At 34.9% G+C, this 14,341-nt stretch overlaps 1 long non-coding RNA gene across 1 annotated transcript in view; it reads right to left on the bottom strand.

Annotated features, from left to right (window-relative positions):
* Window positions 1–597: 597 nt before the first annotated feature.
* LOC130540708 (uncharacterized) overlaps window positions 598–14,341 on the bottom strand; it is a 44,904-nt gene continuing 31,160 nt past the window's right edge. Inside the window, exons 2-3 of the long non-coding RNA XR_008954701.2 lie at window positions 4,967–5,096; window positions 598–4,412 (exon numbers count right to left, since the gene is read on the bottom strand). This is a non-coding gene — a long non-coding RNA (uncharacterized LOC130540708). The remainder of the gene's footprint in view (window positions 4,413–4,966; window positions 5,097–14,341) is intronic.

The following is a 14,341-nucleotide window of genomic DNA, read 5'->3' as shown; positions in this document are numbered from 1 at the left end:
TGTCATGAATATACAAGACAGTTTACTTTTTATGGGTGTCGGCGGGCAGGGTGGGGTCGTGCAGGGGGCGGAGGGTAAGACCAATTAGCAAATACAAACAGCCTGTGATCCTCTTGCCCTATGCCATCTCTACCTCAATTCTTAGAAACTCTTCATCCATTTGTTTTAGTGAAGTTGAACCTCTTGCCCTGTTGCAATAGCCTGGAATAAGTCTTCCTTGTCTGCGTAATTTCAGACAGTACAATTTTTGCTATGGCACAATGTTTGAAGAAAGGTAGGAGAGAGAGAGAAACTGTAGAGAGACTAGAAGATAACAAAATTGTTTATAGGAATAATTATGTTATTTATTCTTATAATATTTACAGGAAGTTAGGAAAAACTTCCTAACACTCAAAATTCTAAAACAATAAAATAAATTTTGATACACTTTAACACTATATAATTATTTTGCATAACAAAAAATGATCAAAGTTATAAATCAAATGAACTGATGAAAAAAAATTCTTGTACTTTATAGCACAGAGAAAAGGTTAGCATCCCTGATATAAAAAGAATTCCTAAAAATCAAGAACAACACATAACAGAACATGGGCAAAAAGGAATAAATAATCACATCACATTTTTAAAAAAAGTTAAAAAGAGTCTTATGCCTACAAGAAGATGCTCAATTTTGCCAAAATAGCAGAAATGCAAATTAAAACTTCATTAAAATATTTTTACCTACTTAGCAGAATTTTTTTAAAAAAATTTCAAACTTTAGCAGCATACTCTGTTTTAATTCCCTTTTTCTTTTACTGTCTGCCTTTATTCCCTTTGATAAAAATTTTATTTTTTGAATATATAAAATATGCATAAATTATCAAATTCAATGCTACATAAAAAGAATTATTATGAGGGTTCTAATTATATCTCTGCCTTCCATCCTTGTCTTTCCCTACGATTATAGAAAGCATTTGTATTAATTTTTATTTACTTTTCTAAAACTTATTTTAGCAAATATATATGTATATGAGTGAACACGTTAATACATATACACATTTCTCTTCCTCTTTCTTATAGAAAAAGTGGCATGCAGTACTTATTGTTCTGCACTTTGCCTTTTTCATTTTATATTCCATTCTGCAGATTATTTCCAGTCAGTGCAGAGATGTTCTTTCTTCATTTTTAAAGCTACGGAATGTTTCAGTATGTGGATGAACTATAAATTATTCAACTAGTCCTGCACTCACAGACACCTGAATTATTTCCAAACTTTTGTAATTACAAATTATACCACAGTAAATAACCTTAGACCCAAGCCTTCTTACATTTTTGACAATGTTTCATAGAAGTGGGCTTGCTGGGTCAAGAGCTAAATGAACATATACGTTTTCTAGATATTGTTAAATTTATCTCTACTGGGGTTGAACCATTATTTATTCCCAATGTCAATGTAAGATAGATCTCCCCAAAAGTAATGTATTGTCATGCTTTTGTGATGGGGCCCATCTGCAGGTGTAAATGACATCTCTGAGTAGTATTAATTTGCATTTCTCCTATTATGAGTGAAATTGACCCTAATGTGGCCTAACTTTCACAGTAGTGAGGACCAAGTTCTGATTTTTTTTTCAATCTTGCCCAAATTCCCATCTAATGGGTCTGGGGAGTTAAGCCCTACAAACCCTAAATTCTCATCAGATGGGTTTTATTTAACTCTGTATATCATGACTTACTTTCCAATCTGACTCTGGCAACACAAGGAGGAAAATCAAAATATTTTACTCCAAAACATGTTTCTCTGCCATATCTTGAAATTGCCCAGTAAAGTCTCTTGTGGGAAAAATTCACTTCTATAGAGAATCCCCTCTCCCCGTTGTTTTCCTTCCTTCCTTTCCAGATCCATGAGATAACCAACTAAGAACCAGGCACCCTTTTAGGTCCAATAAGAAACATTTTATCACCTGCTCTCTCTCTGAAGTCTGCTATGTGAGATATTCCTCTGCACAATAAAACTTCATGTCCCATAACCTTTATCTTAACCTGAACATCTCCTTTCTATTGATCCCAGGTCTTCAGATAAACTCAACTGTCAACCAGAAAATGTTTAAATTTACCTATAGCTGGAAGCCCCCACTTTGAGTTGTCCCGCCTTTCTGAACCAAACCAATGTATTTCTTAAATGTGTTTGATTGATGTCTCATGCCTCCTTAAAATATATAAAACCAAGCTGTACCTCTACCACCTTGGGCACATGTTCTCAGGACCTCCACGGACCATGATCACTCATATTTGGCTCAGAATAAATCTCTTAAAATATTTTATATAGTTTGACTCTTTTCATTGACAGTAGATATATACTATCTCTCCTATTCATTTATCTTCCTGTAGCTTCAGAACTTTGACTTACCCTAAGCTGTTGAGTTTTTCTCATTCACTGAATTAATAAACCAAATAGCATGATAATTTTCTCTACTCCCAGCACCTCTTTACGCTTGTGCTTATATACTCTACGTCAGCAAAGTGCAGAGACAGTGCCATATTTTTCTAACTTAAAATGTATGCAAACAAAAAATCCTTTTTTGATCCAACCACCCTTCTTTGCCATTGTTCTGCTTCCAAAATAACTCTTCAAAAGTCATCTCTATTTCTTGTCATCATTTTTTGTCTCTCTGAAGTTCACACTTGTCCCTTCACTGGGCTGATTTCATCAAGGTTCCCCAAATCCTCCATGTAGTTAAGCCCCAAAGCCAACCAGAAGCCTTTCTAATTTAGCCTATCAGCATAATTTCATACACATGATCAAATCCTTCTTGAAATACTGTCTTTGCTTCCAAGACAGCACAACCTGGCTTGTTTTCTTTCTCATAAGATGTTATTTTTCACCCCTCCTTGGAACTCTTCCATTCTCCCTGACTCTCCCCTGGGGATTTCACCTAATTTCATGGCTTTAAATGTTAGCTGTATGATAATTAATTACCAAGAGAGACAATAAGCAGGGTTAATAGACACACAGACATTTGCTCTATCAGTTAGTAACTCTTTGTCTTTGGCACAAATACTTAATTTCTTTATGTCTTAGCCTTCTCATGGTAAAATGTTGATAATAATAGTACCTATGGAAATTTTGTATAAATTAAAAACTCATACATATAGTAGACAAAACAGTTCCTAGGATATAATAAATACAAAAGAAGCATGAATGGATATTATTTTAGTCTCAGGGAAAATCTCTCTTACTGAAACTGCAGACTCCTAAACACACAGTTGTTTTTTTAACACCTTCACCTAGTTATTTTATGAGGCCTCTAAACAATATATACAGAATGCCTCTTGATTTTATGTCTCAAATCTCTCCTCAAATTCTCTTCTAGGTAAAGGGGAGTTCCATTCTTACTTTCACATTCTAAATTTGTTCTATCAGCAAATTCTTTTGACTTTCCCTTCAAAATGGATCAATAACCTGGCAATTTCTCACCATCTCTGTTGCTACTATTCTAGTTGGAGTGAGCATCATCTCTTATATCGATTCTTGCCTCAAAATGATCTACTTCTGTTCTTGGCCCTGTTTAACATATATTTCCACACGGCAGCCAGAGTGACTCAGTAGACTATATATTATCTCTTTTTCTGCTTCAAACACTCCCATGACTTTCCTTCATGGAAAGCCAAACTCACTGCTCTGGCTTGAAAGATCTCAGAGAATACATTGCCACATGCTTGACCTCGCTGATCTCTAATTCTAGACTTTCTCCCCTCTGGCCTCACTGGCTTCATTCCTACTCCCAGAACATTCGCCTGTGTTCAGCTTCAGGATATTTGTTTTTCTTGTTGGTTTCTCTGTCTGGAATGGTCTCCCTAGAGACATCTACATTTCAGACTTCCTTATAAATTCTTTACTCAGAAATCAATTTAATGGAAAGACCTTCTCTTGTCAAACTATTTAACATTAAATTTCCTCCCTCTACCACCCTTGCACTTCTGTTACCGGTTTTACTTCTTTCATTCACACTTTGAGCATTCTATTTTATTGATTTTTTTCTCATTTATTTTTTGTCTTTCTGTTGCTACAAATGTAAATTCCATAGTACTCTTAAATTTTGTCCCCACTGTGAAACCCTCAGTGTTGGAACAGTGCCTAGCACAAAGAAGACATGTGGCCCGGCACGGTGGCTCACGCCTGTAATCCCAGCACTTTGGGAGGCCAAGGCAGGTGGATCACGAGATCAGGAAATCAAGACCATCCTGGCTAACACAGTGAAACCCTGTCTCTACTAAAAATACAAAAAATTAGCTGGGCGTGGTGGCAGGCTCCTGTAGTCCCAGCTACTTGGGAGGCTGAGGCAGGAGAATGGTGTGAATCCGGGAGGCGGATGTTGCACTGAGCCGAGAACGTGCCACTGCACTCCAGCCTGGGAGGCACAGCAAGACTCTGTCTAAAAAAAAAAAAAAAAAAAAAGCATATATAAATATTAGCTAGATAAATCAATGAATTGAGTAGGCTATTGATTGTTAAAAAAAAACAAAAAAAACAGTTTTTTTTATAGACCACTATGTATTTGAAAAGGCAGTTTTCCAGAATATAACAAATAAAGGTATGCAAAACATTTGTTTGCATTCATATGTAGTAAATTAAATAGAAGAAAATAAGGGTATTTTCTCTTTTTATTTCTCTCTCTGTTTCTCTATGCACATACACACATATGCTTATATACACATAAAACTTAAGCACACTTTAATTACTTGCACGTTATGCTTATTTAAGATTCAAAAATTTAAAATATCATGCACAAACAGCTCAAGAGAGATAAAAGAAGCCACAAAGAATTCCTTCATTCAGAAGTTGCTATAGATATTTTAACATGTAAATGTAATATTGTTTATATATATGTTTTATAGAAAATTGAGATTTTTATACTTGTATGAACCCATATTATAATTAAGCAATAGAATCCCATCTTGGTAGGTAGCTACTATGCTGTATACTTACTCCAAATTGTTTTATATTCCTCCATCCTTTACACATAGAAAACTATATTTTATCATATTTTTCCATTTAGATGAGACCAAGTAATTAGCTCAGGCCATGGAAATGTGAGCAGAGTAAATGCACTTCATATCTATAATGAAAAAAAGAAATGCCCTTCAGACTTTCTTTAGGAAGGCTATGCAGCTGTGAAAGAAGCATTCTGGATCTCTGAGTCAGCACCTTGAGATCAGATGCCCAGGATTGGCTCAGTCTGTAGTAGTTTCTGTGTGAGTGAGAAAGACACTTTTGTTAATTTGTTGAGAGTTACAAGTTGCTTATTACTTCAGCATAGCTTATTCTATTAAGACTAGTACACCCATGAGGGTATCTTCCCCAATCATTAATTATTTTTCTATATTTCTATTTTATTTCTTATATACCATTCTCTCATAGATGTTTTAAAATCTAAGTACTAATAAAGCAATTATTTAACTAAGTTTCCTAAAATTCCAGTTTCTGATTTGCTTAGCAGTTTGTTCTTCCTCTAGAAAAGTTATTTGCTCTCATATTGCCAATTCTGATCCATTGTCCTCAATAAAAGAGCACGTTGGACTCTAAAGGTAGAATATAAAATATTTATTCCACCTTTTTATATTGGCAATACTGAGAAATTTCCTTGGGTATAAAGTAACAATCTCAGTTTCACTCCCACTTAAGGGATTATTTTCTGAAATAGAACAGCCATTATTAATGGCCTCTGTGATCCAACTGCAAAAGAGGATTTTGACTGGCCCAATTACTTTCTTCTCATACCTTAACTCTGATGCAGGTGTTGTCCTAAGAGTCAAATTATTTCAAGTGTTATAGAACAGAAGCAAGGGGGATTAAAAAAAAGGCAAAGAGATAATGCTGGCTGACAGCTGGAGCGGTGGTTTTCAGGGGGGTGAGGTATAACAGAAGTAAAAGAGTAATCATGCTGAGTAAAGGAAGTGGCTGAAAAAGAAAAATTATTTCTATTATCTATGATATTTCTATGTATATATCTATAATTTATTGATTATCTATCTATCTATCTATCTAATTTATTTATGTCTCTATCTCCCCCTAATCACATTTAATTAATTCAAGAAAATAGTTTTGACTTTAACTTTGCTTTCTGGACTGTGATCTTTGATGAAGATTCAGATCTGAGGTCTGGTTATATTTTATATTATATAAGCAACTCCTACCCTTTTAATTCTATTCATGTTTCAAATCAAGTTTTTAATTACCTCAACCTTTGTTTCATTTATCTTTTCCAAACAGTTTTGCAAACACATCTGTAATAACTGAAATGTATCTCAATTTTTATTTTATTTTTCTCAAACTCAAATGCTCTAGTTCAAATTATATTCATAGATAAAACATGAATTAGATAATCACAACCTGGAAATCTAAAAACCATTGTCAGAAATCAGTTATTCTAATAACTGATTTGTTCCTATCTCTACTGGTATAGTGAAAATGACTTGATTTGCAGTTTATTAGATGACACTACTGGACTTTTATAGTTGCTATTGTTTCTCTTTGGAGAAAATAGTTGGCATGACTAAAATTTAAATACAAAAAATTAACACAAATATAATAATTATGAAGAGTTCAAATTCAGTTTTGACAAATTTAATGTTAGTTTTGATCAAATAAAAATATGACATTATCTTAACAGCTATCATAAATATAAACTACTTTTGTCTTCAGAAAATCTCCTGGAGACAGTTAAAGATATCTTATTGATAACACAATTTACATTATATCTCAGTTTTATAGCCTAAAGGGAGAGGTTGACTGTGTATATTATATCAGCATACAGATTTATATGATTCAATATATTTACATCCAGGGAAGTTCAATATTTTATTTTCCGAAGCAAGAAAGTTTTCCTCTCACTGACTCACCCCAGAAGAATGGTGATATACATAACTATATTGGCCAAACTAGAACACATGTCTATATTGGTACTACATCTAGTAGACAAAATATATAAATATATAAACATATAATAAATAAAAATATAAAAATGCATATACAGGCATAGTTATTAAATACAGGCAAATGAATTCAATAATCTAAAATTATTAGTAAAATTGGCAAACAGTTAACAAAACTAATTCTTATTTTCAGTAAGAATGCAGAAAAATGTAAAAACTCATTCAGTTAGTAAAGGGTAAATTGTTACACTAAAAAATAGGTTTATTTTTACATATGAGACAATTTTTTATATGCATGACTCAGAAATTCTACACACAGAAACTTATGCTCTGTAGAAAATAATGATGTTTTATGAAAATATTCTGAAGCTGGGATGCTTATCAGATATTGTTTATTGTCACAAATATTTGAAAAAAGTCAAATAGGTTAAAACAAAGACACAAATAAGTAATCATTAAATTATAAGAGAATACATTCATATGATACAATATCTTCCTTTATTTACATTGGAGAATAATATTTATTTCCTTGGAAAAATATTTCTATTATCTGAAAGAGCTTTTTATTATGTTATTGATACTGACAAGAAACAGGCAAATTCCTAGGTAGACATGGATGGGTTCCTAGTGAAGCCCGACATTCAAGCCAAGGACAAATTAAAGCCTGAAAACCGAGCTGCCAGATCCAGATTGATTCCACAACTAGAGTGAGAACTTCTATCCCCATCTTACCCACTATCTCTTCATTAGTTCGTTTGGAATGATGCCTTTTAACCAATTGAATGGTGCTTTTTCCAAGGCCACCCACGGACCAATAAGCATGCACTCCCCTACTCTAAGCCCATAAAAACCCCAAACTTAGCCTCACAGATGGCTACCCACTTTCAGACATCCTCTTGTTGCAGAGAGCTTTCTTTCTGTCACTTAATAACATTTTACTCTGCCTTACTCACTGTCTGGTGTCCATGTACCTTATTCCTCTTCGTCATGAGACAAGAACCCAGAACTCACCGAACTGTGGGAGTGAAAGAGCTCCTGCTCTCCAAGCTACAGGTGGAGGAAGTAAAAGAGCTGTAATAGTCCCTCCTGCTCGCCAAACAACCAGAGAGGAGAAGCCACTGGGTGCCACTTCCTCCTGCTCACTGAACTATGGGAACAAAAAAGCCACAACATTACTATACTTAGTATAGATACTATATATGATATTCCTGTGACATCTGTGTGTATATATTTGGGTATATGTGATTTTGGTATGTGTGATATTTATTATATAAATATACACACTCACTTATATAATAAATATATATATATTTAGAAAGAGAGAGATTGACAAAATACAAATATTTTAATGTTCCATATTATTGAAAATTTCTCATTTTCGTCATGATTTAATTGTCTTTTTTTAACGTTTATCTTTAACCACTGAAGTTCAGTTGGGGCCTCTGCTCCAAGTCATTGTCATCACTCCATGGCCTGGACTCATGGAAAAGCTATCATTTTGAGTGGTTCTATTTCTAGTTGCACTAACAGAGAAAAAGTTACATGGAAAATCATTCCATTTGCTTCTTGCGGCGATGTCCAGAAGTCAGGCATGGCCAAAGTAAGACTCACAGGCCCTGTAACTTCAAAGGGCATGGAGGTGAGCCACTCTGTGCTGCATGTGCTTAGACTAAAGAGTGCTGGAGGTATTGTGAACAGCATTAATGATGCCCACACTTACGTGGCAGGTGGGGAAGAGAGAGAAAAAGAAAGACAGGAAGTAAGACATTTCCATTGAAGAGATAGTCTTTACTGATAGCCATTTTTTTTTGTGGTAATTACAGCTCTTGCCTTGAAATTTGTTTCATAAACTTCCTATGGTGGTTATTGAGACACCTAGCACTATTTGGCCTGTGGGTTCATCTAAGAGACACAAACTCATTTAAATCAAACCAAAAGAAAGCTATACAAAGCCTAGCGGAACATACTGAGTTTTAGGTCCATTGCCTCATTTTTATAAAGTTTAACTTAATTTATTTTACTCCTCTATATGTATGATTATCTATATTGTTATGACTTATAATTACACAACTCTTATTTAGTGAGCAGTAACGAGTTAAAGATAAAAGTGCTGAGTTGGTGTTTCTCTGATTCTATGTCAGCCAACAGCCTTTGATATATGGCTACTTTGATTTAAAGAAACAGAGAGCATATAAATAAAGTTTTTTCTCACTTTCTTGATGAGAACTGTCTTCTTTGTGGAACTACACAGAACTTAGATGTTTCCTATCCAAAAGCTAGATTTTCTTGTAGGTTAGATAAATAATTTCTTCTACAACACGAAGGGTGGGAAGAAGCTTCAGAAAGACACGGGGCATCAGAACGCACCATAAACTGAGTTTATTCCCAACAGAGAAGCTAGTGATGCAAGGGAAAAGTTAGTCACATACGCGATATAGGACCCAAAACAGGGGAATGTCGGAATTCAATGGCAGAAGTCAAGGAAGTGAAGTATGTGTTGCACAGGTAGCAGAGGATAGGAAATTTTTATAAGGGATTTAGAAAAAAGAATAACAATTTAAAGGGAAGAAAGAAAAAAAAAATGAAACCAGTGGGTTCTTGAAGATTTGGCCAAACACTGCAAATCTAGTAATAACAGTAATAAATACCCAATCTGTCACCTTCAGAGGAAAGTACAAAGCAGCTACAATACATGCTACCATAGGTAGGGACTTCATAAGAGAAAGGATTAATTTAGCCAGTAGAATTTATACATATATGTGTGTGTGTGTGTGTGTGTGTGTGTATGTGTGTGTGTATCTTGAGGAGGGCAAAATTAACAGATTTTGATATCAAATTAGGCCAGAGGTAAGACAGGCAACCATCAACTCACATTTGGGAATATATATACATTTGTAATTTTTATTTATGTGTTTAATTTGACTACTTAGCAATTAAAATTAATTCCACAATGAGTCCATGAGTTAGGTAGTCTGATGTGCTCTGTCTTTGAAAGTTTAATGTATGTAGTTAATGTAGTATGGTTTTTAAGACAAAAATCACGGAATCTAGATGAAGACATCTCATCCCAGATTAAGACCATTCTCAGTGGCTAGAGTTTTTCTATCCACAATAAGAGAAGTCTCAGAACTAAATCCAATAGAAGCAGTTTGGCTTAACTTACATGATATTCATTCACATCAAGGAGAAATGCATGAGAATTGTAGCTAATTTGAATTCCCTTTGGAATGGAATTATTTCCATGGCTAATTATTTGCCTCCTGGAAAGACTGCAGGCAGCTTTGAGTGCTATGCGGCTCCCACAGGGAAACATTTATTAGGGACAAGGACACAAGATGATAATAGCATGCAGGCATCAGTCCTAGAAGAGTGATATTATAAATACATGGTCTAATATGGTTGGCAGGAAAATACAAATGTTTTCATATAGAAAGAAAATTGGAAAAGTTAAGCTATTTGACGTTAAAAAAGAGTCACATGTTAGTATTGAGTAATATGGTGATTATAGCTAATGTTATTATTAGAAATAATAGTGCCACCTCAAATAGAAGAGTCATTCCAAATTCACCACTTTCAAAGACTGTGTTCATCTAATTAGGAATTTTAGGTCCTTATTCCCACAATGAAAACACATGAAATGCATGAATAAGACTGTTAATTATGATACATTCCAGCTTCGAAGAAACTTTAGCAGGAATGAGGACACCAAGGAAAGCGTTAAATTCAAATTAAGGTAATTAGGAGTTACAAGGGAATACTTATATTTATGCTTTTTAAAAGCTATAGTCTTCCAGTGCACAGTGTCCTTCTTGGAATAAAACTTTATATTTTCTGGAAGTTTTCTTAACCCATCTCAGTTATGATTACAAATACACAATAGCAAAGCATTAATTTTATAAAAACTGCCCAGTAGGATGCTTAAACCAACAAAGTTATTTGTTGATGGTTACCTTTTGACCAATGACATTATAGTTAACATTTTAAGGGAAAGAATGTAATCCTCAATGTCAACAGACTTCACTAGTCTTAGAAAATGCACAAACTATTGTTGATGGATCTGTTTTTAGATGGTGCTGGTCACAGTGGCTCATGCCTGCAACCCAAGAAGGCCAAGAGGGAAGATCGGTTGAAGCTATGAGTTCAAGACCAGCCTGGGCAATGTAGTGAGGCCATGATCTCTACCAGAAAAAGAATTAGCTGGGCATTGTGGCAGGCACCTGTGGTCCCAGGGACTCAGGAGGCTGAGGTGGCATGATGGCTTGAGCCCAGGAGTTTGAGGCTACAATGACCCATGATCACACCACTGCACTCCAGCCTGGGTGGCAGAACATGACCCTGTCTCTAATAAAATAAATAAATAAATAAATAAATAAATAAATAAATAAATATTGTTAGAGTTTAAATAATCATAGTCAATGGGATGATTTTTTGTTTTTTTGTTTGTTTTTACCAGACACCCAAAACATTCTGATGTTGATGAGTTGCTTGTGTCATACTTATGAGTCTTTTGGGGCCAACTTAACGTCATTATGTACAAAAGGATTGAATGCTCCAGCAAGTGTTACTTTTTCTTGGTTACAGGGTGTATTCGTCCACTTTCAAGCTGCTAATAAAGACATACCTGAGACTGGGTAAATTATGAAGAAAAAGAAGTTTAATGGGAGCACAGTTCCACCTGGCCGGGGAGGCTTCAAGCTCACGCCAGAAGGCAAAAGTCACATCTTACATGGCAGCGAGCAAGAAATAAAATGAGAGCCAAGCAGAAAGGGAAACCCCTTATAAAACCATCAGATCTCATGAGACTTATTTACTACCACGAGAACAGTATGTGGGAAACCGCCCCCATGATTCATTATCTCTTACTGGGTCCCTCCCAAAACATGTGGGATTTATGGAAGCTACAATTAAAGATGAGATTTGAATGGAGACACATCCAAACCATATCACTGGCCCCCCAACCCCGGCAAAGGTCTCTGAAGTGCCCTGGAGAAACTTTCACCGTTGTCATGGTGATTAACATTTGGCTCCTCTTTACTTATACAAATTTCTGCAGAGGGCTTGATTTTTTTTCCCAGAAAATGGGTTTTCTTTTCTTCAGCATCATTAGGCTGCAAATTTTCCAAACTTTTATGCTTTGTCACCTTTTGAATGCATTGCTGCTTATAAATTTTTCCACCATATACCCTAAGTCATCTCTCTCAAGTTCAAATTTCCACAGATTTCTAGGGCAGGGTCAAAGTACTGCCAGTCTCTTTGCATAGCAAGAGAGACCTTTACTCCAGTTCCCAACAAGTTCCTCATCTCCATCTGAGACCACCTCAGCCTGGATTTCATTGTCCCCATCATTATCAGCATTTTGGTCAAAGCTATTCAACAAGTCACTAGGAAGTTCCAAACTTTCCCACATTTTTCTATCCACTTCTGAGCCTTCCAAATGGTTCCAACCTCTGCCTGTTACCCAATTCCAAAGTTGTTTCCCTATTTTTGGTTATCTTCACAGCAGTACCCTACTACCCAGTATCAATTTACTGTACTATTCCATTTTCATGCTACTGATAAAGACATGCCTGAGACTGGGTAATTTATAAAGAAAAAGAGGTTTAATGGACTCACAGTTCCACATGCCTATGGAGGCTTCACAGTCGTGGTGGAAGGCAAAAGGTATATCTTACAGGGTGGAAGGCAAAAAGAGAAAATGAGAGCCAAGCGAAAACAAAACCCCTTATAAAACCATCAGATTTTGTGACACTTATTCACTACCATTAGAACAGTATGGGGTAAACCCATCCTGTGATTCAATTATCTCCCACCATGTCCCTCTCACAGCATGTAGGAATTATGGGAGCTATAATGAAAGATGAGATTTGAATGGGGACACAGCCAAACCATATCACAGGGTATACAATCAAGGACCTCATAAACTGATGCCTTTGAATAACAATTTCAGAAAATCATAAATAACTTGAAGGCTAAATATCATGCTTTAAGAAAGACCTGTATCAACCTTCCACAAGAGAATACTACCAAAATTTATTTGTCAACATCATAGAGTTAAAACTCAAATCTGATTATTCATATATAATACAATAGTTCTTGATGAAAAGTCAAGGAGGCCAAAATACTTATTTGATTAAAAGTGTCTGTCTTTTTTTAAGGTCTCTAAATGAAATATAAAGTCATTTTCAATTTCAGCTTGCTCAAATACCACTCTACACTCGTTACAAAATCTCAATTCTAAACCTATGTACTTTTCTTTATTCCTTTGCATGTGTGATGCTTCTCCCCACATAGAATTGTATATATTTCCTTCCCATCTCCTCCTTTTTGGACTAGATGAAACTTACTTATTCTTCAGATTACACTTCAATCAAAAATTTCCCAGGGAAGCCTTTCTTCGTCTCTCTTAATCCCTCGGTCCCACAGTGAAGAATTACTTCCTGTGTTACATGCCTCTATGCCTTCTCTTTTTTACATCCCAGGCTCTTACCTTCTATAGCTATATAACAGGGACCAGTAAGTAGGTTATTATTATATGAATTTTGTTTTATGCTTTCCCTCTTTCATTTGTCCCAGTGTTCCTTGGTGCTCATAAATCAGGTCAGGTAGATGGACCTTCAAGAATCTCCACAAAACATAAGAGTATGTCAAGCTGGAGACCAAATGTATACATGGTTACATCTCATTGGCTGTCAGGACTGGTGAGACAAATCAAGGACCATTTGCAATGACTGATGCCGAGGAATGAGAATGCAGCCTTCCCATGACACTGTCTAAGCATCTATTCAAAGGAGAGAAAGTAGGACCTAAAAGTTTGAAATTAATTTAGGACTACATATGACATTTCATTAACCAGATTTATCCAGATATGAGTTGCTCATTTTTGTGCATTAGAACCAATGGAGAATTTATAGACAAATACATACAATCATAGAAAAATTAAGAAAATTGCATTTTTACATTCCTTATTTATTATTTTAAAAATTTATATACCTTAGATATATATGTGTGATTTTTTATCAATGTCTGTCTTCCTTACCAGTATATAAAACTTCATAGGGAAACAATATTTTCTACCTTTAAATTTTATCTCCTTCAACCTGCATTTTTAGCAGAGCACCTTACACATCATAGAAGCTAAGTAACCACTGAATAAATATGTCATAAATATGGAGTAAAATTATAATAATATATATCATTTGCATATAAATATTATATATGTTATAAACATAATATATGTTATATAATTAAAGTATATTTATTGGAATTTTTTATTGTCAAAAATTCATGCAAATTTGATACTTCCAGAATTCATTTTAAGTTAATATTGGGATAGAGATGCACCTTCATTCATTTCATATGGTTATTAATTGACACAATACTATACAATTATGCATTGCATAAGGACATTTTCACCAGCAATGGACTAAAT

This window comes from Pan paniscus, chromosome 14 (assembly GCF_029289425.2).
Source record: "Pan paniscus chromosome 14, NHGRI_mPanPan1-v2.0_pri, whole genome shotgun sequence".
Classification (NCBI taxonomy): domain Eukaryota; kingdom Metazoa; phylum Chordata; class Mammalia; order Primates; family Hominidae; genus Pan; species Pan paniscus.
Note: the sequence above shows the minus strand (reverse complement) of the source record. Positions and strands in the feature narration are given on the sequence as shown.